The 26,856-nt window shown below is 41.2% G+C and overlaps 1 long non-coding RNA gene across 1 annotated transcript in view; it reads right to left on the bottom strand.

Annotated features, from left to right (window-relative positions):
• Window positions 1-2,513: 2,513 nt before the first annotated feature.
• Window positions 2,514-26,856, bottom strand: part of LOC306966390 — a 43,486-nt gene continuing 19,143 nt past the window's right edge. The window contains exons 3-4 of the long non-coding RNA XR_013793103.1: window positions 9,190-9,244; window positions 2,514-2,699 (exon numbers count right to left, since the gene is read on the bottom strand). This is a non-coding gene — a long non-coding RNA (uncharacterized lncRNA). The remainder of the gene's footprint in view (window positions 2,700-9,189; window positions 9,245-26,856) is intronic.

A 26,856-nucleotide genomic window follows, 5' to 3' on the forward strand; every position in this document is an offset into this window, starting at 1 on the left:
CCGTTATTTCTCATTTATGTAAGGGGAGTTATGTGACCAGGTGGGACAGTTTTGAGTTAGCCTATGGGATCAACAAAATTGGATACATTTCACGGCATTTGCTTGGAGGTGGTCGTAACCGTGGCAGCACACTGTTAGCCTAAATGTAATAGCCACGTAAGCGCTAGCAGATACGTTATCATAGGCTTGAAAAAAAATACAGAAAAAGAAGGTCTTGTTGCACAACGTGGCTACGCTAATTTTGCTAACCCCTTCATCCAATTAGACCTCTGTGCTTTTAAAGCAGAACTAAGTAACTCATGCCCCTAGAGGCCATAAGCGCCACTGCAGGTGTCATAGAATGTTACATTTTTTTAACTCATTAATTGTCTGTGAGAGTAAATACTGCACTGACATAAAATAGAAAAGGAGAGAGAGATATTGTACATTGTGCCACAACTCAATGACACAATGGAGTAAAATTTGGCTGTAAACACTGCTAAAGTGGCGCTAGCCCACAGTTAGCTTTGCCGGTTAGCCTGTTAGCTTCTTCTTCAGGATTCTATTAGTGTGTATTACGCCTCCAACCCGGAGGCAGGGAAGCGTTTTCTGGACAAAGAACCAGGGGGAGATGAAAGACCCCCCAGTCATCCCATTAACACTTTTATTACCCCTGAGGGACTACGGAAAGGATTTAGTAAGGTAAACAAGTTACTTAGTTCTTTTTTAAAAGTAGTTAAGATTGTCATATACAATACATGTAAAAATATGCACAAGACAATTGTTTTACAGATTTGTGTTAAAAAATAAAGATGTGCATATTTCAGTGACCCAGTGGTTGTATGTGTGGTTAGCCTTTACTTTCCATCCAGTGGCCCCTAACTCTCAAGGACCAACTGTTTTCTAGGGTTTCTGGTTGGTTTTCACTGCTGATTGAACCACATCAATGGCAACACATCCAGAAAACTTACCAGAAACCCTAAAACATTTGGTCCTGGAGCATTTTAGGGGTCACCTGGATGGAAAGTAAAGGCTACCGCTAAGTCACTGAAATGTTAAATACGCACTGATATCTACTTTACTTTTTACATAAAAAGTTGCATAATGCACCTTTAAACGTCTGGCACTATTTTAAAAATTGAATATGCATCAAATGAATGTTGGACATAACTTTTAAGACAAACTCGCTCTTGCTCCCTGCCCGGGGCCTTTTTGTGTCTAAATTGTGTCATTTTCCATTGACTTTACATGGTTGCATGGCAACAGTTTAAAAATGTTTACCTTCTCCTATGTCACTTCCTGTCGTTGTCCAATAAGGAAATGAAACTATAAACAATCTTAAGCTAAATCTTAACTATGTTTTAGCAAAAAACGTGTCTAATGTGTCATATGCACTTTATATCCATTACAGTAAAATCAGCGGAAGTATTATTATACAGTTTTGGGTTGTAGGAGATGGTCTGTTTGAAATTTGTGTGTAAAAAAAACAAAAAAAACACTTGGCACATACTATTGTCCCTGGGGATTTGGTCAAATGGTAAGCGTGACTTGTAATGATTTCTCACCTGAAGGTAGTGGCTTTGACTTATTGCTGTACATGGAACAGTGCTCCTCACTTGCCATTTCTGTTCCTCTGACATTATCAAAACGCTCTTATGACAGCGCACCAATTATGAGCGCTGACGAGATGACACCACGACACTTCCACTTGACCTTTACCAGGATCCTACGGGTCGGTCCGCCGCATGTCCCCCCCCTGTGCTCAAGACATGTTTTTTTTTTCCTCCCCCCCACCCGTCTATTGATAGCTCTATCCTCTCCTCCAAGGTAAATTCTATCACACCACGGCAGAAGCCGGTGAAAGGCTCCGCGCGGTTATTTATGAGTCAGTGACAGGGCCGTGAATTCCGGGCAAAAGTGAAACTCATATTGTTATCAAAAGCATAAAATCCCTATCACTTTAGGTGTCAGAGCGAGAGACAAGAAAATGAAAACAGGTACTCATAAAGGAGACGAGAGTCGTAAATCAGACGGAGAGGCCAGGGCAAGAAAGCCGCTTGATTAAATAAGGAGAATTAGGTATTTTTGCAAAAGCGGGAAATAACATTGATGTATGCTCCTGTCAGCAGCGAGCCTATACACTCTATTGAGCATTGTTTGTTTTTATGAGTATTTATAGTGTCAGTCACTCTATCTGCCTCTGGTCTTGGCGAGAAGAGTGAGAAGAAGCCCCATGTCTTCTTCTGAAAATATAGCCGATTTTATTGCCCAGTAAACATTATTTTAAAAACTAAAATCCAATTGTTTGTCAATTACAAACATAGCTTCAACAGCACATGAAGATAATAAATAAAAATCTGCTCATGGCGTTGAATAAATTCATTCTTAATGTTGGTAATGTTTAATAATTTAATGTAATGCCATGAAAGAAACCTAAACGACGGGCAGATATAGCGAAATGACTTTCAAAATGACAGTGTTGAAAGCGAGGTTTCAGTTTGTCCAATGTATGAGTTGGAGTTGTGCCTCCTTTTTTGCGCATGGCTGATGGGAGGCTGAACGCGGGAGAGTGGGGTGACGACCTTCCACCTCATCCATCACCCGCTGACGGACATGGGAAGCCGGATCCTGACAGGTCTGGGGGGTGGGCGCAGGTCCAGGGGTACAAACGGGGTTAAGGATGGGGCCAGGAGGGTCTCAGTTACCACAGCATGAGGGTCCTAAGAACAAGGGGAGGGGAGGGGGGTGAGCCGGGGGGCAGGATTGAGGTCAGGGAGGTATGACTGATGTATTAGATGAACTGATTACAGCCACGTAAATGTTTGTTTATGGAAGCAGAGATGGATTGCACTGTTATTGTGTCGGTCAAAGCTGCTGGACGTTGATGAGCGTGTATGTTTTTTCCCATCCTGTTTTATAGTGCATGGCTTTCTTTATAAGACAAGAGAAGCAGGGCGAGACATTCAGACTTAAAGGTCCTACACTTTACTCTACTTTTTATTTTAAGTTGCTACTTGTGATTGAAACTCCTTCCTAAAGTATTTCTAACAGCCTGCTTTTACACAATACGGAAGGACAAAACTAAGTACAGAAAGTTAACAGGTTTAGGTTAAAGGAACAGGCCACCGTTTTTTCCATACTGAGATATGTTCTTACCTGAGCTTAGACAAGTTGATACGTACCTGTCTGGTCTTTGTGCGTGCCCGTGGAACAGTGTGGTAGCTTCCAACTTCACCCCCGTTTGGAGCTATAGGAATACACTGGGAGAGGCCAAATGCTAACAACATCTTTGTTCGTTTTGTGTGACTGAGCGCACACAAAGACCAGACAGGTACGCATCAACTCGTCTAAGCTCATACAAGAACATATCTCAGTATGGAAAAACGGTGGCCTGTTCCTTTAAGGCAGGGGTAGGCAAGTGTGCATTGCGGTGGGCCGATTTTTATCATCGCCAAAACACCAAAGGGCCGAACCTCAACATTGTAGCAAAAAGTAAAGAACCATTTTCTACAAATGCCAATGTTTACATCAGTGGCTACCAAGTGGCAGGGCTTTGGGACCCACCATTACCCTCGGATATTAGGCGAGGACCCAAATAAAACTGTAATTCGTCATATATCCTATAAAATATTGTATTTTCCAGGCACGTTTTTTGAACAAGCAGTAGATTTCCCTTTAAGACTGAAATTATGATCAAAACAACCCAATAACATTCATTTTAACAGACACAGTTAGTGTTTCCATGCAGTTTCAGACTGAAAATATTCAATAAAACTTCCCTATAGACTCGCAACCCTCTGAACATGCTTCCGTGACCCACTTTTGGGTCCCGACCCACCAGTAGAGAATCACTGTTTAACATTATATATGACCAAGCGGGAATACTTTAATAGGTATGGAGGGCCGGATTTGGCCCCTGGGCCTGACGTCGCCTACCCCTGCTTTAAGGCGTACTTTATTGTCCCTGTAGGGAATTCTGGCCTCTGCTTTTGACCCATCCACCCATGCTCCTTGCTGCTGGGGCAACCCGGGAACCCATCTCCAGATGTCAAGCCAAGATGGTCAGAATCACCTGACTGCAAGATGAACCTATTTGAGTTGATGGGGGAAACTGGAGCACCTGGAGGAAACCCATCAAGATACGGGCAGAGAAACATGCAAACTCCACACAGAAAGGTTCAATCCCGCACTGTCAGAGGATTGAATCTGGGACCACAGAAATTGGCGAAAAAAATTACGAAAGAGGTAAGACAAGAAGGCTGCTTGAAGGAGTTATGGAAGCGCAGGAGCCATTCACCTGATATTTGTAAAAGAACACTAAAGTTCAATACAGATGATGAATCTGCACACGGGTGTAATGAGTCTCTGAGGGCTGTGTGCCTTTTACACCTACAGGAACCAGCACACACATCATCCATCTTCAGCGCGTCCCGAGTTGAGTTGACTTGTGTTGATTTCTTCCAGGGGTGAGCTTATTTAGATAGTCCACCCATCTCAACATGCGGCCGGATCGTGCCTCTGAGACTGGGCCACACGCTGGGTGGACAATGAGACCGAAACCTCCAACAGCCATGGCCGAAATATTGAGTGACACCATGCAGCGAAGTGAGGATGCAACGCACACCATCCCCAGTGTGGAATGGGTTCAGTGATCTTTGACCTCAGCAATCAGAGTGTCTGTCAACTGCATATAGCATGGTTTTGTGCATGATCATACGTTTTCCTCCGTCTGACCTTATTGCACTCATGTCTAGACTTTCTTTCTGCTGCTGCATGGTAATAATGTGCAGCTCATGTCATAAGTTTGCTTTTTTTGGGAAGTTAAACAAGACTTCTTCCTCTCTTTGTCAGACAGTAGCTGGAAATGCATGGTATATGAAACCAGGAACAAACGCAAGGCATAGCTACCAAGTTAACTCTCACTCTCACATATGGTAAACTTTTACTATTTTTGTTTGTACTCTAAATATGAGTATGCTGTCTGGGCTCATCATCGTCTCTCGTCTGGGGTCACTAAAACAAATCATTTTCACCTAGACTGTAGTGTGCTCACATTGTTCTGATCTTTCTAACATGATTTTATTCTGCCACATGGCATGATGTGTGATGTGTGATGCATCACACTGGTGCCTTTTGACTTTCTCACTCCAGACTCAGATTAAAAGTTAGTTTGCCTGGGACCAGTGGTATCTTGATCCTGCCTCAAGATCTGGACATTGTTTTTTTGCCTGGTCACCCGCCTCTGCCGTCTGTTATGCTGTGACTCTGCTGTGACCACCATCACAGCTGGTGCTGTTACTGGATCTTACTCTCACAACCTATAAGGAACTCGGACTCACTACTACACTGCAAATCATCACTCAAAATTTACCAGTTTTCTTAGAGTGTCTAAAAAAGTGCTATACAAGTTTGATGTATTCTATGTTTTTTTCCCCTTCTAATTATTACTATAAAGAACAATGATTTTTCTTTTACATGTTTTTTTTTGTGCCTTGAGAGAAATAGGAGAGATGTACTCAGCATAAGATTAGTAATCTGTAAACAGGGATAAGCTATTGTTATATGAAGAAAACAGGGATTGACACAGATAATACATAATACATAATGTAATCTTCAAAAGGATTACATCTTAGTGGCCTTGTTGTTTGTTTCACACACTTGACTTTCTTTTACTAGAAACAAAAAAATATTTGTCCACAAGGCCACATAGTACGTGTGTGGTACAATGATTTGAGGTGTGATCACAACTATCATTGCTTTGGGATTAGACACAAACAAGGTGCACATGCTTCGAGTCAAACAACATGCTGCCCTTGCTTGTCTGGGCCGGCGAGGCCTCAGTGGGACGGGCAGTTTGTGAAAATGACAGGAACATGCCAACAAATTGCATCACTGCTGCTTCTGTGGCCGAGGACAATAGGCCACCATATGCCAAAATGTGGAAATGAATGGAGCTCATTTGTGCTGGCACCCTGAGCCCCAGTATACCCCCCACCTTCTGCACCCGACCTGCTGTGCTCCACTGTGGCACCAAGGCCAGCCCCAACCTCTGCCACACTGCCATCCCAGAGTACTCTAATAGAATCAATGCTGTGCTCATGAGTTTGCCTCATATTGTCTTCAATTGTCTGTTTGTTAAAAATATGACTTCACATTTCTATAATAGCCAAAAAAGCTAAGTTCTGCTTATAAGAAAGGGACCATTTCTGTGAAATAACTGCACTTTACACATTCATGCTCGGAAGTCTGTAATCCATATATCAGAGGGAAATCATTCCTTTTGGATTTTGTGTATTCTACATTTTAATTTGCATACATACTGTACTTTGTGATCTTATCGTGTGGTCTAGTTTCGACAAGAATAGTGGTATTCTATTTTTACTTAGATTATATATCATGTTTGAAATTTAACTTTATTCTTTCATACTACATTTTTCCCCCTTTCTTTAGATTGAATAACTGACTTATGACAAATTTCCCATTGAGGATCTATAAATATGTTTAACTCTGATTCTGACCATTCGTAATAATAACACACCATGTGAAGTTGTCAGCTGGCCTCTGACTTTGAGGCTGAAGGATGCATTTAAATCAGTACAAACAGGCTTTTTTTGTGTGTGTGCCTTATTTCATTACATGCAAAATGTTCCTGTATCAAAATACATTTACATCTGACTGTCTTTGCTTCAGTGATTGCATTTTATAATAGAATTAAATAATACTAGAATAATAGAATTTTTAAATGTATTCATCAAAATGCATCAAATTTCTAAATAGGATACCGTTTTTTATTTTTATGCTAATACCTCTGTGTGTCACAATAGCCCTCCAGCTAACTTGGGTATTTATTTGTCCTGTTTATTTGCGAGCCCTGGGATGATAGCAGATGATTAAAGAGTGGCTGCTCTGTTGACATGAGATACTAATGAGGATGAAATGAGAAGGTCAGGGCTCGTCTCCAGGAGGGGGACACCACCCCACAACAGCCCCCCCAAACACCCCCCACTGCACCCCCCCCCTGCTCGGCCCCTGATCACCTCCCTCTTCGGGACGGCGCTGCTAATCCTCCGCTTAATCAGGGCGGACCACACGAGTACAAGCGCACACACAAATACATGCACACACATATGCGCTGATGGGACCCTCTGCATCTTTATAATGGAGGTAATTAGCAGCTCAACAAGGCTAGCTCAGCATTATGATTAGCACCTCTTTTTTTTTCGCCGCACTCTAAATCTGACTATAGCAGGACTCTCAAGTGCCAATAAAGCTTACATCAAACCCATGGCTGCACAAAGGAGAGTAGCATATTTAAAAAGGTGTTGCATTTCTTTGGATTCCAAGGCTCATGATAGTCAAAGTAGGACTGAAGAAGGGGATTGTATAGAGCAAGTGCACGGCTCAAACTGATGACAACACTACCTGATAATTATGTCCTATGTAACTGCAGGTAACTAGAGCTCTTGCTTTTACGTATTATCTGAAATGTCTGTTCTGTTTATATGAGAACAAAGTTTTCATGTTCTGTTTTAAGGTAATTTACCGACACAAGACGGCACAATACGCTACAGTGTAGGGCTGGGCGATATGGACCAAAAGTCATATCCCGATATATTTTGGTTGAATATTGATATACGATATATATCCCAATACTTTTTCTGCAGAGTGAGAGCTGTGAAATGAAATGTTAAGTCAAAGTCTAGGCCAAATACGAGTAGTTTTATTGAAAACTCACTATAAATTGTAAACATAAACACTGTATAACAAAGCTCCAAAGGTGCACGTTAAATTAAAAAAAGTATCTTAGAAAAAGGCTAACCTATTTTATTTTATTTTATAGGCTATTTTATCCAAGGGCAGCATTTATATATAAAGTTTAGTTTGTTTTTTGAGCAGCTACATTTTCCTAATTCACAAATACATATTAAACATAGTCATAGATGCTCAAAAGGAGTAGGCTGAAGCAAGAAGCTTGTGATCGCGAGAGATAACTAAAGAGATGCTAAATAAAGTGCTCAGTTTAAGACTATTTTTATTATTATTATTTTTAAATCAGCTTGAGATTATCTCTTTCTTTTTGTTAACTCAATGTGGTCTAATTCCATATCTCATAAAAAAAAAATATCGATTTATCTTAAATATCTATATATCGCCCAGCCCTACTACAGTGAGATTTATTTACAGGTAAATATTATCACTGAAATACATGCATGTGAAGTACCTGAATTCGCAACTTATTTAAATGAGGAAAAGTCAATTATTTCTCTGTATTTGAAATGACTTTTCCCCCCTATTGTTTTGTCTATTCCATCTGACAAAGTTTGTTGACAATTTAACAATTGCATAAATAAAAATAAAGCTACTCAGACAGTACTCCCATGATTGCGTGACTTCTCCGGATTGCTGAAACACCATGTTCATTTGACTGTAGAAACTAACGACATTGTAATGCATCTAAAGTGTGGGCTGAGTGTCCGGAGAGCCCTGGGTGACTTGAGGAGAGCCCTCATGAATGTAGGTGTGTGGGTCTCTGTCAGCGCGGTGAACTCATGTCCCCGGCCAGAGGAGAGGAAGTGCTCCGCCAGCTGCGTGCCATTTTTCATCTGTCCCGTACACCTCAACAAGAGAGAAGAGCAAGAGTGGACAAAGTGGGCGTGGCCAGTCTCGCAGAGAAGTTGTTCCTGCGAAGTGTGGCGAAGTGTCGAGCTGGAGACCTCTGAAGCCGTGACCCTTGCGATTTTCAAAGAGCGTCCCATCTCCACTCGTTAATCAAAGGCTGATGCGTATCTCATTGACCTGCAGTTCCGGGACCACCACCCCACACCTCCCACTGCAGGGTCACTGTGCGGCACATTGTCATTTTTCACTGCAAGCTGGTGTGAGCCTGGGCCACTCTAAGCCTGTGTGTGTTTAGCAATGTGTGGCTTTGCATACTGGGGTCAAGACCGAAACTGTTCTCTTTCGAACATTTATCTTAAAAAGGCATTTGCACTCAGTTTGTTTGTCTTAACATCATTTAATAAGAGTTTCACTTGTGCAAATGTCAAAATACATTGTATATCACAACTATATTTACAGCGTGTGTATGACTAATCTATGACACCCTGGATTCATTTTAAATATTCATTTTATTTCACACCGAACTCCTCTCTATTCCAAAGTGTATATACATATTTATACTATTTCAAAGCAAAGATTTGCAGTACTTACACATTGTATCAGGATTCAAACAGATTGTGGTGCTGTCATGCCTTGGACGTTCCTCCTGTAAAACAATAAAGCGATAGATAAACTTACTCAAACGTAAGGCGAACACTTTACCAAAGTCCATATCCCGATTCTCCTTAAACATAGCGCGTGAATGCTGTTTTGATCCTCCGTCATAGCCGTGGCATGTTGTGTTTGATCAGGAGCGAGTGGCAGAGAGGGAGCGGCAGAGGAAAAATGAGCCTGCCAGTGCTTAATTGAGCATACAGATTCCTAATGTGTCAGGCGGTGGCCTTGCAGATGAGGGATGGCACTTCTTTACCATGCATCTCCCTTTGTTTCCTCTTTAAGGCTAATGAAGTCGGCCTTTGAGTCGCCACCTGGGCTGGACTTTCCGACACCAGAGACACCCCCCCCCCCCCCATTCAGAAAACATCATCATCTTCACCTCTTCACCACCAACCAAGGCAACTACACAATGTCACTCTCTACACACATGTCCTACACACAATACCATTATCAAAGTGTGACCTGTTTATTTTTGCTATCCTGGAGCAGAAAACATCAATTATACCAACTTTTTTTTTTGCCTTCATAAAAGCAGCTGCACTTTTTCTTTTTTTTTTTTTTACCCTGCTCTATGCCTTTAGGTCACTCACTAATGAGCTTAACACTGACAAAACGTGGAAGTGATTAGACTGGCTGGGCCTGCGCTTGTTACAGCGGACAACAATAAACATTTCCTATCAACAATTTCAAGTGTAAAGTTATGTTTACTTGCTTTTACTTTGTCCTAAACCTTGCGCTTGGGTGGATCAAATGAGTGGTCCCTCTCTGTCTAACCCACAATTCCCTCTAACTGACTTTATTTTGTTGTCTCTTTGTGGTGCCAGTCCAAAAAAGACATGTAGTTTTGGACATCCAAACATGTTCAAGGTGCTCTGTTGCCATATGTTTGCTCATTGGGGAGTGAGGCAGGGAAGGGCTGGTCCCCATGACCTTCACCCAGGTTTGAGCAATGAATACTCCAGGCTCCACTCGCTTGGGTTCATGCCAGGTGAGCACTGTAGACATGCATCTCAGCCACGCACCACTCCACAGCCCTGCAACAACTCCAGCATGCAGTACAGATGCAGTGGCAGGGAAACTCTTCTCAGTAGTAATTTTAGTATGAATACTTGTGCTTGCCCTACCAGGTGTAATTCTCAAGGGCATACGGGGAGTTTGATTGTTGATAGAAAGCCACACTTTTCATATTGAGGAGTAAACATTGATTTAAAATGGCTGATCGACTGATGCAATGCTTACAAACTGTTTCTCTATGGGTTCCTTCAAATCTTAAAAGACCTACTTTCACTTTCCAGATGTGTCAATATATGATATCAATTCCTTCACAAGTTCAGTATTTCGGTTCTGTAAACCTATGGTGCCATGGATGTCTCGACTACTGTCTGTCTCTAACCCTTGTGCTTGAGTTCAGGTCCGCTCTTGTTACATGCAGCTGTACTATCTTTTATGATTACAGTTGCAGCTTAACACCTGATAGGTAGAACTGTGATGTACTACTGTGGGCTTATTGATAATATAATGATTCAGTGACTCGAGAGTGAATGAGCTTTGTGTACAAATCTGAAGTCCACAATGAGTCTGAGCAATGTGCAAATGAGTAATATCTCACTGTTTTTTTAAAAAATTTTTTATGAAGTTCGCATTTAAATGAGAGGCATTAGGTCAGTAAAGATTGTTATGGGAAAGAAGGGCTGAAGGAAAATGCCATTGCTCTCCAGATAATTTAAACATGTGTTGGCATTTATCTTGGTGGTCCATGTCCAAGCACTAATGACAAACTCTTGTAAGTGAACTGAATCTCAGCCAACGGCATGAACTTTGATCTGCTAATGCTTACCCGTATCCCCTGTTGGTATTTTGGGGAAGTGGTATTTGTAATGCTATTTTACTGTGTCATCGTTTTATGTTTTAATGCTGTGGTTGTGTTCGTTCATCATAAATTGGCTTAATGTTGCATTGCAGATGTTTTGAACTGGTTTATGATTAATATCTGTAATTACTGGGCCATTTTCTGTATCAGCTACTCTGTCTAATTAACAGGATTATTTCCTATTATTTATGGTATAAGATATAATTAAAAATATATCCATGTAATATTCCCTGTAATGTTTGCTTAATTCAGGCGTTTATTGAGTAATTATTTTGGTTCTTTTCTTCTTTTACTGCAGAAGCAATCCGATCTGTATTGCCCTTCGTGGCGTAAATATGGAAGTGTCCTCAGCTTTATCTTGAGCCATAAACCACCACTGGACTCTGAGCTCCTCTGCACTCATACCGGGTTTATCACGGCACCATACATTTGTTAATATGCTTTTGGCTAAAAATGGCAGCTTGTATCTTTAGTTCATACATGATAGTTCCCCTTGCTGCCAGCGGAGGGCACACGCACACCATTATTCTTTCTCATTTTTGCACAGAAAATGTCTTATTTCCATATTGCACATTATCTTTTACTTGTAGTGTATTTCTATGTGACATGCTGTTATTTTGAAGCACTTTGGTCGATTGTAGTTGTTTTACATGTGCTATACAAATAAAGTTGAATTGAAAAAAATAAAATAAATAAAAGAGTTGCAACACTCAGTAATTTACAAAATGTTTAAAACAAAAAAATATTCATCTGTAGTGTCTTAAAAATTGTTGCATTACCGTATTTTCCGGACTATAAGTCACTCTTTTTTTCATAGTTTGGCTGGGGGTGTGACTTATACTCAAGTGCGATTTATAATCCCACAATGTATGTTATTTTCACACTGACAGCTGCTAGCGGGTGCTCTAGGCTTGTGTACTAGTATCTGCTACTCCTGTACCACTCAAGATTTTTTAAAAAAAAGGTAATTGAGCAGCAGAAAGAAAGTTTGGAGAGAGTGAGACACTTGTGAGGGACTGGCGAAAAGCGGAGGTTACTCTTACTGCAATGAAGAAAACAAAAAAAGCTAATCGCGGGCTAAAAGTTAGAGCCACAGCTAGAGGAATGAGTTTGCAAATGAGAGCTTGAACAACGTGATGCCGGGAGAGGCTTGTCAATGGTGCATTTACGCCTCCATGCTGGTGCGACTTATACTCCGGAGCGACTTACAGTCCGGAAAACGTGGTATTTAATTACACAGGCATGACTGTTGGTGGATGAAAGGAGTTTAAGCCACAAGATTAATATGGTAAATTTGCAGAGCCACACCTAATCAAAATACAATGACAGTGCCATAGAGTCCGCTTTTCTTTTTTTTTGGTTGAGTTTATACCTTTTACTGTTGCTTCTTGAGCCGTCCTCAGACTTATTCTCACAGTGCAGCGTTACTATTTTTTGCTTGAGCCCTTCTCTTTAAACTACAAAATTAAATGTCAGTGACACACGAGCCCCCCTCCTCACCCCCCCCACCACCACCGGTGCACACAACACGCTTCCCTGATTTTGGATGGATAGATGGTTGGTGGGAGGGAGGATGGCGGAGGAGGTGGGGACCCGAAATATATAATCTCTTGAAAAGAATGAGGCCCTTTGGGATTTTCTCTTCACTGGGGTGACCGGGCGAGTGCTGTGTATGTGAATGGCACTATAACATGGCCGCTGCTCCACACTGTAACCTGAACCAGAAGGGGGCCAATCTGTCAAATAATTAGCTGTTGCCGAGCACAAAGGTTTTTATTTGCAGGAATTTCATGTGTGCTGGATTGAATAATATGTGTGTGTATTGTGCACTGGGGTCATGGGAACATCATCTTGCACTTGGTGGGGCTTAAAAGAGGGCTAAATGATAATGAGAAAAGGCCCTGGTAATTCAATTCTTCCAGCATTGGTTTCCATCTTACTGCCCCCCATATACACACAGAAAAAAAAAGAAAAAAACCTGGAGCACAGACTTTCTCTTCTGTTCTCTTTCTCCAATTTCACAACTCCACGCTGACACTTAGCTGCATTCACATTAATTTGATCCACAAAAGGAATAAAAAAATGCTATTCTAACATATGCTTATTTACTCTTACACAGTGCATCGTTCAACCTGTTGGTTAAAGTGATCGAAAGAGCGACTTTCTTGGTGCTGGGATCGAAAAAGGCCAGTGAATACATGGAACTTGACATTACTTTATTGTCCTACATGACTTGTCCTTTCGCATAGGATTTTTAAAAGGAAAAGTATTGACTTGCCAAAAATGAATGAATAGCTAATCAGTGGTATGTGCTCCATTCCAAACCTCTCCGCCTCAGTTGTCTTTTTGTACATTGACCCCCCTGACCTCCGAGATCAGCCAACCAGGAAGTGGATAGTGTTAAAAGGGATTGATTGGTTTGTGGTCTATAGATGATTGTTTATATCATTCCATACTAGGGGTTTGACCTGCCGTGACCTTTCTGCGGACCGTTCCTCGGAGAGCCATGACCTGCCTCCATTCGCTACAGTGCTAATTAGCTCGGACGGCGCTGGCTTTTGCGCGGTGCTTGTAAAATGAAGCCGAAGCCTCGCGGCGCCCTGATTGAAGAAAGCCTAAACTCTCCAAACCTCCAGCTCGTAGCCCACCGTTTCCTGCCACCGAATGTCAAACACATTAAACTTAATGTTGCAGGAGATTTGACTCAATTATTTGTATGTTGTTGGGGGCTGCGTACGAGCATGTTTTATGTGTGTTAGGGGGACTAAATGGTGTTCATATGTCAGTCTTAGTTCAGCTGTCGGTGTACACTCAAGCATGCTGCTGTTTACATGTTAGCATGGGACAAGCTGGAGCAGCCTAAGCCACGCTAGTGAGTTAGGGTTAAAACATCGCAGAGTGAAATAAGGAAAGTTGCTTTTAAGTAAAATAATTGGATTATTGCATCCTGCAATCTCGCTAATTATAATGAAAGCAAGCTTACAATTTTCCAATTATTATTCTATGCTGATTCTGTTCCTCTCTAATAAAGGGGGGCACTGATGCAAAACAAAATGCCAGGACTCCCATTTCCTGGCCGTGCCTTAGAGCGATTCAGAAATGAGCGACGCACACGCCCTTCGAATATCACCCCAAATAGTACCACATAAAACATCAGACAACATAACATACACCGGAGCCACAATGACACATAATAACTATGTACAGCACCCAAAAAGAGATGCTTAAAACAGGAAATTATACCACACAAAGGAAGCAGCGATAAAAGCAGTTTTATATGCGGAGGTGTAGCTACATCTGAAAGTCCGTATGATTCATTATAGCTGGGTTCTTGGTTACTGACCATCAAATCAACATGACTCATTCACTGCGCCTCTGACAAATCTTTGTATTAAATCTCCTCCCCTCACTCACACTACAGCTCCTCCTCCTGTCCATACATCTAGCACACACACATCAGTATCAGTCACTCCAATGTCTCCGTCAGTCTTACACCCAATTCCCCGGATCACACTACATCTGACAGTATTTCATCTCGGATTTGAGGATAAGCGAGAGGATTTTGGTTCAAGCTCGGGGCTTAGCATGAAAACGCTGCTCAGTGTGAAAAGCGAAGGTTTTTTTCACAGTGTGGGATCAGACCCCCCTCTCAGGCCAAGCACTTTTTACATCTCTTCCTGCTCTTTCTCTCCATTTATACAGGGTTTTGTTGACTTATCCGTGAGTGGCTGTCTAAGACAACATGCCAACTCCTTAAGGAGCTAAATGCTGCTATCCCCATTGCATAGTTATTCTATCACTAGCCTGAGGCCACGGCAAAAGGGATATATTTTAATCGAGAAAGCTCAGAGGTCTAGACTTTCTGTAACCACGTGGAGGCAGAATTCAAGACAAAAGATGTACACAGCGGTTAGCGCTCGTACCTCACAGCAAGAAGGTCCCAGGTTCAATTCCCACCTGGACTTTCTGTGCAGAGTTTGCATGTTCACCCCCAAGTCTGTGTAGGTTTCCTCTGGGTTCTCCGGTTTCCCTTACCACAAAAAATATGTACAATAGGTTCCCGTCTGGGGCCAGGGCTGCCATGGAAATGATATTCCTAATCACAGTGGGACTTTCCTGGTTAACTAAAGGACCACATTTTTTTAAATACAATACAGTCAGTTTTTAAGTGTGCTTTATATAGCTGAAATATACTGTGGAACATTGCAGACATTAATTGCATTTTGTATGTTTATCCTGGTAGATCTTTGAACATGTATGACCAACAGTAATAACAGGTGGCAGCCTAACATGGACCTGCCAACCTCTGACCTCCACACAATAAAACCAAACATACAACACTGGTTAACCTTGGAAATAAATAAATAAAGGCCCTATGGAGAACCTGAGGAGAATCTCGAATGCCAGTTGCAGTGTAGAAAAGATGGATTGCCTGAATTCTCCACCAATCACCAAACAACACATTGGCTGCAGCATTGATTGATGAAGTATTTAAGTCGTCAATCTCACATCACCTGCTTTTCTCTCCTCTCTTTCTCGAACGGCCACAGAAAAGCTATGCTGTGTCTGCAGATTGGATGAACCCTGAGTGATAGGAAACTTTGGTGATATTGGGCTGGCCTGGTTTGGGGATCAGAAAAAATAAGAGTAAAGTTTGAAGTCAATGAAGTCTCACAGTCAAATACTGTGCGTTCCAAGTGAGACTTCTCATAGAGTCACAGGCTTTACACAGTGCACACTTGGTGTCCAGAATTAAGTTTTGATTGAATCATTTGTTCTATTCCTGGCTACTAATGTTTGGATAAAAAAATAATAATAATTGTAATTTATGATTTTATATTGTAAGTACTTTACCTGCACACTTTATTTTGAACAACAAGCCTCAATATTTGCAAGTAAACCTAGCAAGCTCCAAAGCGGTCTGGTTTATGAGGAGTAGGGTCCATATGCAATCCATTTAAAGTGCACTACAACGTTATGGGCCGCAATGTGTATAACTCAAGCCAATAACATTGATTTCAAATCATGATTAACAATAATAATATTGATAAAAATGGAACATTAGCTTTCACCCCTGACCTTGTTTGCAGACCTCTTTGTACGCTATGATGTATTCAATATCATAATCATGCTTGAGTACACTTGGTTTGAAAAACATGCGTTAAAAAAAAAATCAATGGACTTGCGCTCATAGGGAGAAAACCCTCACACCTGCACATATAGAGTGTTGACAGTGCACTGGAGAACAAACAGAGCCGCAGTGTCATCGTCTCTATGGAGTTATGCTGAAGAGCCCATTGATCCAAGCGTTAACCTATTCTCTGCATTGGTACAGCAAAGAAAAGCGACGCCCCACCGGCTCTGCATACCCCCCCCCCCCCCCCCCCCCTTTAAATCCTGTGCATTGTTTCCCTCCACTAATATGATACCCCCTGAAGGTTCTGCACAAACCTCATTTCTAATCAATGAGTGTGGTCGCTGGGATCATCCTGTCTCTGCAAATTAATGACTTCACTTTTTTCTGTGGTTTCATTCGATCGATTTGTTTTATTAGCCCATTGATCTCCATGCACAAGACTCCCTCTCCCTCCCTCCCCGAGCAAAGACCTGTTCTATACCTCTGCGTCCTATTCACTTGTCTGTTGGTGAGCTATAGAAGGAGCGGGCACATGTTATTTCAGTTTCAGACAAAAGCACGAGATATAAAGATATGCTTGTGCGCCTAAAACAGCAAGTCCCAAGCTTGACTGCATCAGGAATGAGATGAACAAAACTTTCATGATAAAGATTATGATTGAACTTTTCCACAGTGTTCCAATATTGGGCCCGGCTCTGTTAAAAGGGCCAAAAGAAAAAAGAAAAACCTTTAAGGATTCCTGCTTAGTTCCAATATTAATATTTACAAATGCTTATGTAAGTGTTTTGGGGTTGGCAAATGAACCGTAGCGACTACAAACTGCTACTTTTCCCACTAGAAGCTCAAACACAGTCAGAGAAAGTGGAGCGTTTTCCACATTCCTAAAGGACACAACACAATGCATGCAGCCATTGAAGTCTCTTGGTTTTATTAGTTTAATATAACTGTCATGGTCTAAATCACTTTGACATACATCTGGTCAGGCCCCGCTGGTCTTATTAACAGCCATATCTAACTCTCGCCTCTATAATTCCTTTGAGATCCGAACAAAAGGATAGGAAGTGCTTTACTCAGACAAGTCAGACTTCACTTCACCGGAGGAATTACAGCTTTTCATTTTCTGTCAGTGGAGCGTTTTAGCGAGGTGGCCCACCAGCATAACGATGTCCTTTCGCTCTTGTTTTATGAGCGAACCATGCACAAAGACTTGATTCACAGTAATTACATATGAAATGTTGATGTGTATATGCCAGGCTGAAAGATGGCTGCTTTTGTGCAAACACTAGACACTGAGACGCTGAAAGAAATATATAGGCAAGATAAAGCAGGGAAAGACAGTGATTTTCAGCGAGCACCACTTTGGGGATGTGGCTTGAGCCTAGATCTACTTATCTGGACATGTATGAAATGAATGAATGAATGAATAAATGCATGAAAATTAGGAAATATTAGATGAGGCCCATACCAGGGTTAAGCGGGACTTGATCAGAAGGCCAAGACTAAGCTAGAACTAAACCAGAGCAGACCTAGCTAAAGACATGGAAATTTGAAACCACCAATTGAGAGCCACTGCAGGCAATATTCAAATGTGTGTGTGTTTTTTTTTAGGTCAGTTCCTTGGACAGCAGGTCTCAATGTAATAAGACAAGCACAGTTCCCAGTTGGAGCAAACCATAGTTACGGCCCTGCCATATTATTGCGGTCCTTCGTGAACCATCAACCAGTGACACATAGCCGTCGAAGAAAAACAAGGCACCTCAACACTTGTAAAAAAAAAACTCCTCCGTCTCCTTCGCCTCATTCCCTTTCTCATCCAGAACATGTTTTGTCCAAGTTGTCACTATGGACTTGATCAAATAGTCTAATAGTCTAATAGTCTTGTGTATATGCTATACTGCACATAATTAGCCTTGAAAACTTTTGCTGACCGTTTGATGGAGATAAAATGCAGAGAAAATAGTCGACTCACAATAGAAACCAAATTATCAGTTCACAGTCAACAGAATAAACCAAGGATTTTAAAATGTCAAGTTACTGCAAAAAAGTAATACAAAATATATACATTTGCTTTTTTGAGCAGCTAGTATATACAGATGCACTTTTATGCAATGCATGTTTTAAGAGCAGACAAATGTTTGCGTATACGGATCTGTCCATATCCCACATGTTTATCCAGCTTGTGGGAATTCCTGTTGTTCAGGATGGTCTGGACGGGATTGCATCACGTTCCCGTCCCGCCCTCTGAGCTTTTATGGAAAATTCATCCCAGACAGATAAAGTAGAACATCTCTACAGATTTGGCTGTGTACCAGTCTTCTAGTATTCCTAAAATACAACTTTCAGGAGAATCACTAAAGAATATTTATGTTGAGGTGACATTTGGTAGCTGATGTAATGAAATGGAAATGTTATATTATTACATTATTATATTATACAAAATTACTGTTATTCTAAATATATATTAAGAAAAAAGCACTAAAGTAACCATTGACCACAAAGAGAGATGGGTAACCCAAATCCAGAGGGCGTGCTCGTCCCTGCCTCCCATATCTACATGTCCTTTACATGAATCCTTTCCGGGCTTCTGGCAGCAGTTTCCTGCTCTTTCATGTGCTCCCATGTGGCCACACTATTAGCCCATCTTGTACCTGTGAGTGTTTGAGGCAGCTGCTCCGCGGACGCTCACTGCAGCGGGCCCAGGGGCTGGGAACACTGGCACCAAATACCAGTGGGTAATTAGAGCTTCATTCAGGAGCCAATGTGGCAAACATTAGACACAAGGCTCTTTACGGTTCCATTCACGCACCCTTTTACATTTCATTTATCTTATCACATTTGATTTGATTCTATTTCTCTTTATTGCTGCCATATACTTTTTTATATTGAAAGGTTTGTTTCAAAAAATGTGGTTTGGTCCAATGAGAAAATGATTTATGTTGGTTCTATCTCACTGTTTTTGTATAAAGGCTGAAGATATTGTATTAAAAAGTCTAGTTGCAAAAGAGAACAAGTCCTGTACTACCTTGTTTCTCTGACGTGAACTGAGTGCTCTGCATCTATTAATGTCACAGATTTCACACAGAGTTCACAGACAAGCCTTGTCTAGGTTTGTGGCATGATTCCTCTGAAACCACAATGTCCTCCGTTATTGCTTCATATCATATAAAACAAATCCGGCTGGCTAACCAAGCATAGACACACATAACAAAACATTTCCTCCTTGAAAAGAGTCAAATTACAGGTATAAGTGGCATAAAAATGGCAGCTATTCGACATCAGGCAGAGGAGCTGGTGATGCGAGTCGGGCTTTTAACGGCTAGCAAAAACACAACGTCCAAATTAGCATTAGCATGAACACAAAAGAAAAAAAATCCCAAATTGTGTTGTCAACAGGACCCCCCAGTGAGGAATTTCAATTTCATATATCTAATTATCCCTGTCAGATGGATGGGAGAGACAAAGCGCTGCCTTTGTTGTCCGCTGCATCTCTCTCAATTAATTTCGGCATCCAAATATGACTAATTGTTCTGCACAGCTTTTGCCGCCACATAAATAATAATTTGGTCCCGCGTTTGACGGGAGGTGGCTTGTTTGTGCTGTGGTTTATGATATTTGAGGACAATGGATTGTGCATAATTCAGGTGAACGTGTTAGCAGGCCTGCGCCACCTCTCCGCTGGCATCGCCCTCTGTCTTGTAGTTTGAACAATGCCTGCGTACTTTTTCTCTTTAGTGCCGGTAGAGCGTCGGTCTCATTAGTATTGTCTCTTTGTTGGGAGTGGCGATATTAGCATCATAATAGTTTGAAGAACAGAGGTGGCTGTGATGTTCTTTGCACATTCTTTTTTGAGCGAGGAAAGTAATCTGTTCTTTCATTTACTTCTGAAACTCTCAGTGTGCCGTTATTGCCAGTTATTGCAGATACTTCCTCAAATAAATGCATCTTTGTGCTTAAGGTTTAACACCAGATCAGACCGACTTTGAAAATAAACTTTTTTTTTTTTTTACTTTCTTTTTACCTACAAATGCAGTATCAAGCAAACATCAAGTATGTTTTCTAAACCTTCCATATGACTTCTTAATGATAACAATATGGTGTGCACGCCACAAGGTTCGCACTTGCCGTTAATTGGAATCCTATTCACTCCAGGGACCTTGTCTTCTCATATAGTAAAGCCGTGTATAATATGTGCTTAAGGAGGAAGGCCAAAATTTGTGCTACCGGTGAAAAGAGTTTTGTCATCACATAAAAGACCCTTGAGGGGTTGTGCTTATGCGATAGTATCTGTGCGCAGCATATTAAAGCATGTAATAGTGATAGAGCTCAAATGAATTTAGAAAAGCACAAGCTAACTCCTAAATATTGGTTTTCCAGCATCGGGAATCCGAACACAAACATGTCCCAAAATCTATCTAAACAAAGCAGCCGTGGAGCTTCAGCACTTCACCCATAAAACACACTTTAGTGATTCAGTTGCTATAGCAAGGAGGGGGGGGGGGGAGAGAGAGAGGGGAGCAGAGACGGGCTGGTATTGTTACATTTCATTAGACACATTCCTTCTCTCTGGACTCTTGACCAGTTGCCATGGCACTTTAGCTTACCACATTTCATATCAACTTCTTCTCTTCCTCACTCTCTGTCAGCAGTGGATTTAGGTGGTAAATGAGCGGCATATTGCTCCTGTAGCAGAAGGTTGTCTCATGAACCAGCTTGAATATGCTACAGTGCACATTCATTAACATTGTGCCAGGCCAACATGAATAAAAGCATCCATAAATGTTCACCTTTAATCCTACGGGCAGGTTGAAGGTCAGAAAGATACAACATAACAGGCACATGAATAAACAGCAAACACCTGACACATATACATCACTTGTTACAATGAACAAATAACAATAAATAACCGATCGTCTAGCACTTACTAGTACTACCACTAGTTTCATGGATCTACAAACAGTGTTGGGTGATGTCATGCACCATGGTTGTAGTACATTTATTTTGTTCACTGACTGCATGCCAATATATAATTCTGAAAAAAAGAAATTGACTGTCATCAGGATTATTGTATTCAATCTTAAAGGGATATTTCAGGATTTTTGACATAAGATAAGATAAGATAAGATAAGATGATACTTTACTGATCTCACAGATGGAGAAATTGCATAAAAATTGCATAGGGCCTCATTTTCTTGTTATCCAGAGTGTTGTTGATTTCTGGAGATGTTTTTTCTTCATGCAGTCCTTATATTTGAAGAGTCTAGTGGTGCTAGGCTAGGGCTGGGCTAGCGCATGTCTATGGTGATTGGTAGCCTGCATTAAAAACCTCTTCAAAATCATCGGGTAGTCAAACATTGCCATATCTGATTTGTAGAAAGCTCCTTTGTAAATTCCACGTGTAGTAACGCCGGCCACAGGTAAACAAACTATTGTAGATCCGGTAACCTAGCAGATCACTCCACCGCTTCGTAGCTTACAACCAGGAAGCTGATTCTGCTTAAATATAAGGTTGTCTGGTGTTATGAGTGATTTGCCTCAGGTGGGTCAGACTGTTTTTAATGCAGGCTACTAGGTACCATAGACATGCGCTAGCCTAGCACAAGCACCACTAAACTCTTCAAATATAAGGACTGCATGAATTAAAAAAAAAAATATATACTATAGCTCCAGAAATCAACAACACACTGTATAACCAGGAAGTCAAAAATCCTGGAATATCACTTTAACATAGGTTCCCTTAATTAAGTTCCAAGCACTGGAGTGAGGAAGGGCATCTGACGTGAAAGAGGAATGCTTAACTATGAGGCATGTTGTGTCAAATCTGCCAGCTGAACACTACCATGTTTGATGACATGTCTTTCCCGCCATTATATAGATGAAAAAGAATCGTGGTGACCGTCATGAACAGACACCTGTTATTACCCGGCAGATCTTTCCACTTGTTGCTTCGCTCCACAATGGGCTGCCATATTAACTAAATGCAATCCGCCACTCAAATCCGGCAGCATAATATTAGCACAAAGCCTCCCATATACGCACATTAATTAGCATTTTTCCATCAACAGTCAAGTGTCTGGAAAAGAAAAAAAAAGAACCTAACAACAAAAGGAGAGAAAAAAATGATTTGCATTTGGTGTATAAATAGTCGCGGGACAAGGGCTGTTAAGTTTGGAATTAACATGTAAACAGTTGGAAAGTCTGCCCCGCTACGCCGCGCTCCCCTTCCCTCCTTATCCCACCATTTTCCCATTTAGAGCCTTGATAAATATACATAAAGCCACGCACAAAGAGCGCCTTGTTGGTCTAAATAGGCTACTTTTTAATGGCGACATATATTTTCAGGATTATATCAGCATTGAGTTGCAAATTGGCGAGTTTTGAGGCAGTCTATGAATAAGAGTATCATTTGAATGCAGCAGACACCTGGTGCTGGGCTGAAGGGGAATGGGGCGGGGGGTCGTCCTGGTGTCAGTGCCAAGACTTCACATGTTCCTTGTTTATTACTGAAACTCCTATAGACTCTATTGCCACATAGGAGCGGCATTGTATCGAGGCCTCATGGCTCTCTTGGGAGGCTTCACAACATTAAATACCAAATAATTACCACAATATTTTGAGATAGTGGGTTTATGCTGGGTAAGACAAAGTTTTTTTTTCCAGAAGACTTGAACTTGCATTTCTTTGATACAGTTTAATAGATTAACATTACCTACTTATCTCAAAGCTGATATGAATACGCAAACATGTCATTTTTGTTGTTGTTTTGCTCTTTGCGTGTGTGTAAGCAAAGGGTAAGTGACTATGGCAGGATTTGGAGGTTTGGCGGGGTGGGGGTTTGGGGTACAGGGTCCATTCGTATGCACCCCACATCCAACCTACACACAATCAGCCCTGTATTGCGTTTTGCAAATTTATACCCAGGATGTTGGTTTAGAGTGTTTCCCTGACGAAGAAAAAAAAGAAGGATTTTTTTTTTCAAGTGTCTGCTTTCATGAGCAAGAGTGATTGAAGCACACAAACAAACCTTTGTTTCCAGCTCCACAGATGCAAAGCATGGACCCAGATTTACACCCCGCCCCACATATTAGGATTTTAACAGAGAGTGATACTGTATTAAACATAAAGGTTTCGCTAAACTAACCATCATTCTGCTGGTCAAAGTTATCTTCTTCAGGTTATACCTTTTAGGCAGACTTCTGTCTTGAAATATTTGCTAAAACAAATGTTTGGAACAGTGTGGAATAGAGACTGGAGCTGGGAACATCAGCTGCAACAGAAGTACGACTTGGACCCTATTTGTACTTTCTGTGGTTAAAGTATCATCTGAAAAATTGTATCTTTGAATACACATTATAAATGATACAAAAGAAGCAAAGCTTAGTTTTATAGACACTACTTGGGCCTGATTTAGTGCAAAGGCGATGGTTTAATATCTAAATGAAAGGTTTTTAATAGGCACACTGCATCAAGTCTGCAGGCCGCTGACAATCTGTTTACGTCAGTCCCAATTAATAATTAGTTTAATGATTTGAGACATGTGCCCTGGACAAATGCGGGCAGGGAAATGCACACAGTGCTGTTTGCATAAATCTGCCGTTTCAGTCAGGGCTGAGGGGAGCAGTGAGAGAGAGAGAGAGAGCGTGAAAGATATAGAGGGAGAGAGAAGGAGAGGGAGAGAGAAAGGAGGGGGAATTGTAGGACTCAGATGTGTGTGATTGGCGGTTCCCCTGGCTCCCAGGGTTAGAGAGTTCAGAGAAAAGCCGATTATTGCACTCCCTCAGGTCAAGCCTTCATAAATAAACAAGGGAGCGCCCGCAGCACAGCGTTTTAGTATGATTAGCATATCATACAGGCTATCGACAAGCCACTTGTCATATTACACACAGCTGTCCTAGGAGCGCAGCGAGGTTACATGTCCATACATGTGTGTTCATTACTGCGGTCCGCTGGGACTGAATAAATCATATCAGCACGTGCTTATGGCAGCCCACACTTCCTCTACATACATGTTAACCAGGCCTCTTACAAGCGGAGAGAGCTGGCCGCCAGGCAAACACTGGGAACAGGAAATCAGGTTGGGCTTGCACTAGTCCAAAAATGAATTATAATAAAACATACAAAGTGACAAAAGAAACGGTTGACATCCAAGTTTTCGAGAACCCTAATAGAAACTTTCCTTTCTGGAATCACTATAAGTTATTTACCTGCAGTGCAGTATCAGTGGACTTAACTTGAGCCATGCAGATCCAATGGACAGTGAAATGGATTAAATTCTGGTGAGCCTGCTTCAGTAAACATATTAGTGTTATGGATGACTTAATTGTCAGCTGGGAACTATTTACTGTGTCTTTAAATCATCTTTGCATGTTGAGCTGGAAGTCACCCTGACATTCAGACACGCTGCTAAAATTTCAATTTAGGCAAGCCTTTCCTCCTCGGCTAACTGGCTCGGCTCACAGACCAGGGGCCACAATTAGCAGCTAGCCACTCTGACCAGAAGAAAGAGCAAATGACATCCACATCTAAGCCATCCTAAGCTGGGTGCCAGGCCACGCTGCCTGCGTGCTCCAGCCTTCAGTCAAGTATAACTGCCTTTAGTGGTTTCTACAGTCATAATATCAAATATTCAAACTAGAATGAGCTCATCTGCTCTTGGAGATGAGTGAATGGAAATGATTTTGTTGGACTATTTGACATCCTTTATTTATACACACTCGATCATATTGATTCTAATAGAGATATTGTTGTTGTTTTTTTCCCTTAATACTGAACTTAACTTAACACAAAAACTGCAATTTTAATGTTATTTGTGATTTTTGATAATTTGTTACATAATCCTTACTCCACCATCTGATAATACTGTAATTCAGCTTCCAGGATTAGAGGTGTTTGTTTTAATACAAATTTGGCTGCATTATTTATCCTTGTAAAGTCAATAAAATGTTAACGTTCCAAATTATTTTAGAAACTATGATGCTAAAGAAAAAGCAAACTGCAGGTGTGTCACTCAGAGTTGGTGGCTCCTACATTTCTCCTAATGGTCATGTATGCAATTTTAATAGCCAGTCTATTGCTATAAGTAGCAGGCCACAGTTCTGATGCAGCGCTATGCACCTTCTGACTGGTGCCACCCTCCTGCCAACCCCTCCCTCACCACCACCACAAAGCCATGCAAATGAGAACTTCACACGCGTCTTTGAGTGAGCTGCTGGTGCTCTGTGATTTCACGCCACCAATTAAGGGCCTCTTGGCAGTTGTGTGAACAGTTTCATTAGAGGAGATAATATTGCAAAGTGAAATGATAAGCAATCATTATGATTAATGCCCAGACATTACATTGCTCGTTAATGAGGTGTAAATGATCTCATTATTTTTTGAAAGAGTACAGATTCGATTAGAGTGGAGTGGACAGCACTGCTCGTTGTTCAGACAAGTTAGTGTTAATTAGGCCCAATCTCCAGGAGCAAATGAGCCGCAACCCTTTGGTAAACAATTAGGCTCCATGGCCCCCGGCGAGATGGACAGGGATAGGCAACTCAACACTGAGATTGCTCTGGAGATGGATGCTAGGAGAAACGTGAGTCTAAATGTGCTCTTTATTTTTTCACAGTATGTGAAGTATGTAACTTTTGACTTAAACAAACCAAATGCGTTGCTTCATGAAAATAAATGTGCTCTGTAGACGTTTCATAGAATAAGAGCAGGGCCTAACGCTACACATACAAATTTGAACATTGTAGGAAAATCTGTTGCTCATAAAAAAGTTAATTGCGTATACTTTAATTCCAACGTTTAATTTGAAGTCATTTCACTAAAGTCTCAAAGTAAACAATGTTCAAGTGTTCAACAAATTACGCTCTTCATATCACAAGAAATTGGTTCGCTAACGCCGCAGTTCCAAACCTTTTTTGTCTCACGCACCCCTTGAGCCATTCATTTCAACTCAAAGTACACCTTAACTCTAAGTTGTGGCCAGTTGAAATGATCCGCTAAACCCAGATTTATTGGTATTTAGTTGTGTACAGTACAAAAAGACACTCTGAAATACAAACCTTTTACTGCAAATTAACATTTATAATAGTGTTCCCCTGTACCCCTGGTTGGGAAACATACTGCATGTAATGAGCTTAAATTTAAACAATTCAAATCTCAATAATGATGCAAAATGCTAAATTTCACATCACAGATAAGACTTTTGCAGCCTTTGTAACAATCTCCTGCTTTTTACGTACCTCCCCAGTACAACAAATCATATCAAACGTGCTCTCAGTGTGATAAATCTGCTTGACAAAATAGATTTTCCTTTGTCTGAAAAGATATGGTCAGATTATGACGAGAAAAGCGTGGCTGTAATCCCAATGCCATTGGAGTTATGTTTTCCAGACAGCAGCTCCTTATCAGTGATTGATAAGGCCTAACTCAAAAACATATAGAAGCATTAGCAACGTCAATATTTTGCTGGCTACTGAAGGTGACCCCTGGTTCCTGTGTTTGCCGTGTGCTCGCAGTGGGCTTTGATGGTAAATTTGTAAGGGTGGTTATGTGGGGAGGCTATTATGGATTTGCTATCTTACCCTGAAGTGTTTGCGGCTGATTA

This window comes from Gobius niger (assembly GCF_951799975.1).
Source record: "Gobius niger genome assembly, chromosome: 8".
In the NCBI taxonomy this organism is placed as follows: domain Eukaryota; kingdom Metazoa; phylum Chordata; class Actinopteri; order Gobiiformes; family Gobiidae; genus Gobius; species Gobius niger.